Source organism: Hyla sarda, chromosome 4 (assembly GCF_029499605.1).
Source record: "Hyla sarda isolate aHylSar1 chromosome 4, aHylSar1.hap1, whole genome shotgun sequence".
In the NCBI taxonomy this organism is placed as follows: domain Eukaryota; kingdom Metazoa; phylum Chordata; class Amphibia; order Anura; family Hylidae; genus Hyla; species Hyla sarda.
The window spans coordinates 207,519,705-207,525,704 of record NC_079192.1 but is presented as its reverse complement, the minus strand read 5'-3'; the positions used below and the strand labels follow the sequence as shown (position 1 = coordinate 207,525,704).

Here is a 6,000-nt window from a genome sequence, read left to right as displayed (position 1 = left end):
GTTTTATGCACTTATGCGCCTGCGTAAGCCACATGGCTTGCCATTCACTATGGAAACCCGATGCCACTCTTTGATTGGTCCTCAACTGTGTGACGAATGCAGATGTGGTCCCCTTGAATGCGTGGACTGTGGGCTTTCTGCTAGCGGAAGCGCGGTGGGCAGCATCCCACGTGTATGGAAAGTTCTTGTGCATACAGTAAGATTGGTGAGTGTTCCACCCACAACTTCATGTATTAATCATGTTTTTAATTGCACATGCACTTGTACTCGCTGTAAAATTAGGGTATGGGCCAGCGGGTACCTTATACATGCACCTTACAGGATTCATTTATATACAGTTTATTAATTTATGATGCACTGATGTTAGTACTGTATTTGATTAGGCACTAGCACTTTATTGATTGATATGAATTGTTGCATGTACTTTTATTAATTGCTAATTGATTGTGACACTTTGGGGCTATTTAAGAGCCTGTGTTTGTTTGATTCCCTATGCCTGAGGATGGTGGTGTGAGACTACCGAAACGTTGCACCTGATAAATTTTTGCTGAAGATGGAATAAATTACTTTTTTTGCTCCTAGACATTTTTTGTGTGCGGCGGTTTTATCTTTTGTAGATAGATAGATAATGATATATTTATAATGAAGATAAGTAGATAGATACATTGATACATAGATAGATAGATATGAGATAGATAGATAGATAGATAGATATGACAGATAGATATAGATAGATAGATGTGCTGCTTTTCTGGAATGCTATTAGATAGATAGATAGATAGATAGATAGATAGATAGATAGATACAGACAAAGAATAAGTTAGCCAGCACTTTAGTTGATACCAAACTATTATATGGACCTGGCCTACAGGTGCACGCTACTAGGCTAGATATACAGCAACAGAAGAATGCAGCAGCACACTGCCAGCACAAGGATATGGGTGGAACATGAAAATGCAGTTAAAACATGGAGAGCGATACAGCTATGGTGTAATAGATGCAAATGTGAAACTATGAAATAGTGAGGCACTTAGCTCGCAAATTTGTCTCCGCCGGCGGTCAAATAGCTTGGACCGTCCCACCGCGATAAGGTAGCCTCCTTGGGACGGACCCTACACTGTGAATATGCCTCTGTGTGAACAGTTCAGTAAGCATGGCAGGATCTGGAACATCCAAGACACCTTATATACACACCTGATAGAGGTGGGTGGGGTGCAAGGCCAACATGGAGGTAGCCACTCCCCCGTATGTGCAATACAGACAAAGAATAAGTCAGCCAGCACTTTAGTTGATACCAAACTATTATATGGACCTGGCCTACAGGTGTGTATATAAGGTGTCTTGGATGTTCCAGATCCTGCCATGCTTACTGAACTGTTCACACAGAGGCATATACACAGTGTAGGGTCCGTCCCAAGGAGGCTACCTTATCGCGGTGGGACGGTCCAAGCTATTTGACCGCCGGCGGAGACAAATTTGCGAGCTAAGTGCCTCACTATTTCATAGTTTCACATTTGCATCTATTACACCATAGCTGTATAGCTCTTCATGTTTTAACTGCATATTCATGTTTCACCTATATCCTTGTGCTGGCAGTGTGCTGCTGCATTCTTCTGTTGCTGTATATCTAGCCTAGTAGCGTGCACCTGTAGGCCAGGTCCATATAATAGTTTGGTATCAACTAAAGTGCTGGCTGACTTATTCTTTGTCTGTATTGCACATACGGGGGAGTGGCTACCTCCATGTTGGCCTTGCACCCCACCCACCTCTATCAAGTGTGTATATAAGGTGTCTTGGATGTTCCAGATCCTGCCATGCTTACTGAACTGTTCACACAGAGGCATATACACAGTGTAGGGTCCGTTCCAAGGAGGCTACCTTATCGCGGTGGGATGGTCCAAGCTATTTGACCGCCGGCGGAGACAAATTTGCGAGCTAAGTGCCTCACTATTTCATAGTTTCACATTTGCATCTATTACACCATAGCTGTATAGCTCTCCATGTTTTAACTGCATTTTCATGTTTCACCCATATCCTTGTGCTGGCAGTGTGCTGCTGCATTCTTCTGTTGCTAGATAGATAGATAGATAGATAGATAGATAGATAGAGATAGGAGATTGATAGATAGAGAGATATATAGATAGATATGAGATGGATAGATAGATACGAGATGGATATATAGAAAGATATGAGATAGATAGATAGATAGATAGATAGATAGGAGATAGATATCAGATTGATAGATAGATAGATAGATAGATAGATATGAGATAGATAGATAATGCATACACAGAAAATCCGCAGCACTCCAGGAGCAATTCAATAGTGGTTTATTGTCCCATGCAGAAACAGTGGTACAACGTTTCACTGTTCTCACATCGGCTTTTTCAAGCATGCTTGAAAAAGCCAGTGTTACACCGGTGAAACATTGTATCACTGTTTCTGCATGGGACAATAAACCACTATTGAATTGCTCCTGGAGTGCTGCGGATTTTCTGTGTATGCATTGTCTGAAAGGGCTGTGACGGGCCCTCGCCACTGGCAACCACCTATCATTATTCTATTGTATCGGGTTGTGCTGCCAACAACAAGTCTGCGTATATAGATAGATAGATAGATAGATAGATAGATAGATAGATAGATAGATATGAGATATAGATAGATAGGATATAGATAGATATGAGATAGATGATAGATAGATGAGATAGATAGATATGAGAAAGATAGATAAATAGGAGAAAAATAGACAGATAGATAGATAGATAGATAGATAGATAGATAAATAGATAGATATGAGATAGATAGATATGAGAGACAGATATGAGATAGACAGATATGAGATAGATAGATAGATAGATAGATATGAGATAGATAGATAGATAGATAGATATAAGATAGATAGATATAAGATAGATAGATAAGAGATGGATATGAGAGAGATAGATAGATAGATATGAGATAGATAGATAGATAGATAGATATGAGATAGATAGATAGAAAGATATGAGATAGATAGATATGAGATAGATTGATATGAGATAGATGATAGAAAGATGAGATAGATAGATATGAGAAAGATGATAGATAGATAGATAGATAGATGATGGATAGATAGATATGAGATAGATGATAGATAGATAGATAGATTGGAGAAAAATAGATAGACAGACAGACAGACAGAGAGATAGATAGATTGACATGAGATAGATATAGACAGATAGTCCAGCAGTGTTAACAGCAGAAGACAATGCTTATTCCCTAAGCAGGATCTTTTTCTTGTCTTTGTGCTCAGTTTCTCCCCTTTCTAGTGAGAATGGGGTGAGTGGCAGGTGACGTCACAGAGGGTGTGCCGGAGATGTAGAAGGTGATGCTGTGCAGTGTGGAGCGGCAGATAGATGTGCATGTTGCTTGGTGCGGGTAGCATTCCTCCTCAGCCGGCTCTGCACCACTATAAGCTGCTGTGAGAGCAGAAAGTGTGTTCTCTCATTAAGTCACAGCATGGGAACTGGAGGCCACTCCAAGGACTAATTGTCCAGCAGCAGCCTTGCCAAGGATGCCAGGAGCAAACAACCATCAAAGTTCCAGGAGCTGCTACTCTCATATCTGAATAGCAAGTGGCAGAACTCACTATTCTGCTGCATTTCTTAATTAGCAGGAGCTGAATCAGCCCCAGAGGGGAAACCCTTCACAGAAATGGGAAACAGAACAGAACAAAAGCTTTGGATCTTGTCTTAGAAAATGACATTAAAGCCAACACAATTCTACATTCCTGCTCTAGTAACCGATCACATCAATGGTAACTGGTGTATGGGAGACAGAACCCCCTCACACTGAGAGGACCAACTGGATGACATGCAGTGAAAGTACAGGGACCAATTACAAGTTATGTCCTATGTCCCAGTGTGAACTGTGATACTGGATGGAGGGGATGACAGTGCCTGGGACATGTGTGTGCAGCATCACCTGCACCAGGTAAGCAGCACATGTATGATACACATATATACAGTAACTCTGTTTATAGTAGGTTCTATCTAGGGAATTTGACATTTTACTGCATATGAGATGATTTGACTAACCCAGTGTTTCCCAACCAGGGTGCCTCCAGCTGTTGCAAAACTACAACTCCCAGGATGCCCGGACAGCCGAAGGCTGTCGGGGCATGCTGGGAGTTGTAGTTTTGCAACAGCTGGAGGCACCTTGGTTGGAAAACACTGGACTAACCTAAGACACCAGCGTGAGAGCACTTTCTCTAGCACTCTGCTACTTTTTATTGATTTGTTACAATGTATGGTAACACATTAGAATAAAGGAATACAAGCATTAGCCATTTCTGCAATATTTTTGTTTCAACTGGGAATTTTATTTATAAATAGACTGATGGAGATACAAAGGGATGGAAACAAAAAAGCAACAAATAAGCAGCTGCCTCATTGGTTAAAACAAAAAAAGGAGCCTAATGTTCCTTCCAGTAATAAAGCAGCGCGAATTATCATTATCATGAAGAAGTGTAAGTTCTTGTTACAATAGTCATAAAATCTTCAGACACGCTGATAAAGGAGGCTATTGATCTTCAGACAACTCCTGACTGGGGGTATTAGAATGAAGAAATGACAACCTAAACTGGCCACACAAGTAATACTTCTATAGTACCCACTGTCATGTTATCTGTGTTTATTAATATGTTTCCTTGTCTTAACAAAATACACAATGAATGTGTCCTGTTTTTTTAATGTGTCCTGTTTTTTTAATTCTTTTTTTATTATATCCATTTTAATTCTTTTTTTATTATCATATCCATTGTTGAAGGACAGATGATTCCCCAGCTCACCTTTTTTTGCCAGACGTCTGTCGCACGGTACTGTGTGAACCAACACCAGAATAATGATAGAAGAAGTAGATATTTATTCTTGATTCAAGCCATAGGGCAGCAGGACACAATGTAACGCGTTTCAGCCGGAATAACCAGCCTTACTCATCCTGAGCAAGGTTGGTTATTCCGTCTGAAACGCGTTACATTGTGTCCTGCTGTCCTATGGCTTGAAACAAGAATAAATATCTACTTTTACTTGCACGTTATCCTACGCTGGACTTCCATTTCTTCTATCATATATCCATTGTTTTAATGCCTATTTTTGATACATATCCCATTGTGTCTGGTAATTTCTATAGCTAGACTTAATGATCTATACAAGATTATATCATTGATCACCATGTCATAGGCAGGATCATTATGTCTACAGAAAGCTCTAGTGTTGGCTTCCTACAGAACTGTCATTCACAGTGAAGGTATCTGCAGGGGTTGTTAGTTAATGGTAGATTGCGGGGTCATGAGACTGATCCATCCTGTATAAATCAAGTCAAGCACTCAGCTGAGTGAACATGCTACTGTGTAAAGTGTAGGAGTGTGAACACAGCCAAATGAACTGCAGAGGCTATGTCCCAAGAGTAAAGCGTTTGCTGTCACCAGTTCCTATGGGGGGGACTTCATGCAGAGACAAAGAGGTAACAGAGAATCAGTGCTCTGTGGAATGACAGTCCCTGAAGGGGAAACATGTGGTCACAATTAGACATGTTCTTTGCTTTGGGCTTTTCTTTAAAGGGTAATTACACACGGATGTAAGCGAAATTTTTAACACCATGAAAATGTAATTTATTACGTACAATAGTTCCATTTTCTCGTGTCATTCATCTTTTGGGTCATTGTTTTACATCAAAATATATGTATTCCGATTCTGAAATGCTGATGCTGAATGGTGTATAAGGTTCTTAGGCATGAAAGAAATTTAGCACCTAGTATAGGGTTCCCATCATGTGACGGAGCTCTGGTATGTTTTATTATATTTTTCGTAGACCAAGGAGTTTCTCTTACATGTTACAAGTACAGTGGTCCCTCAACATACGATGGTAATTCGTTCCAAATGAATGATCGTTAGTTGAAACCATCGTATGTTGAGTGATCCGTGCAATGTAAAGTATAGGACAGTGGTCTCCAACCTGCGG

General features: G+C 40.3%; 1 protein-coding gene across 2 annotated transcripts in view; it reads left to right on the top strand.

Moving 5' to 3' along the window:
- The first annotated feature begins 3,371 nt into the window (after positions 1 to 3,371).
- GRM3 (glutamate metabotropic receptor 3) overlaps positions 3,372 to 6,000 on the top strand; it is a 331,898-nt gene continuing 329,269 nt past the window's right edge. Inside the window, exon 1 of one of the 2 annotated variants that reach the window (XM_056573393.1) lies at positions 3,372 to 3,972. The gene's annotated coding sequence lies outside the window, so the exon portion shown is untranslated. Of the gene's footprint in view, positions 3,973 to 4,565; positions 4,633 to 6,000 lie in introns of those variants that run through there. The other variant, XM_056573394.1, reaches the window with a different exon arrangement.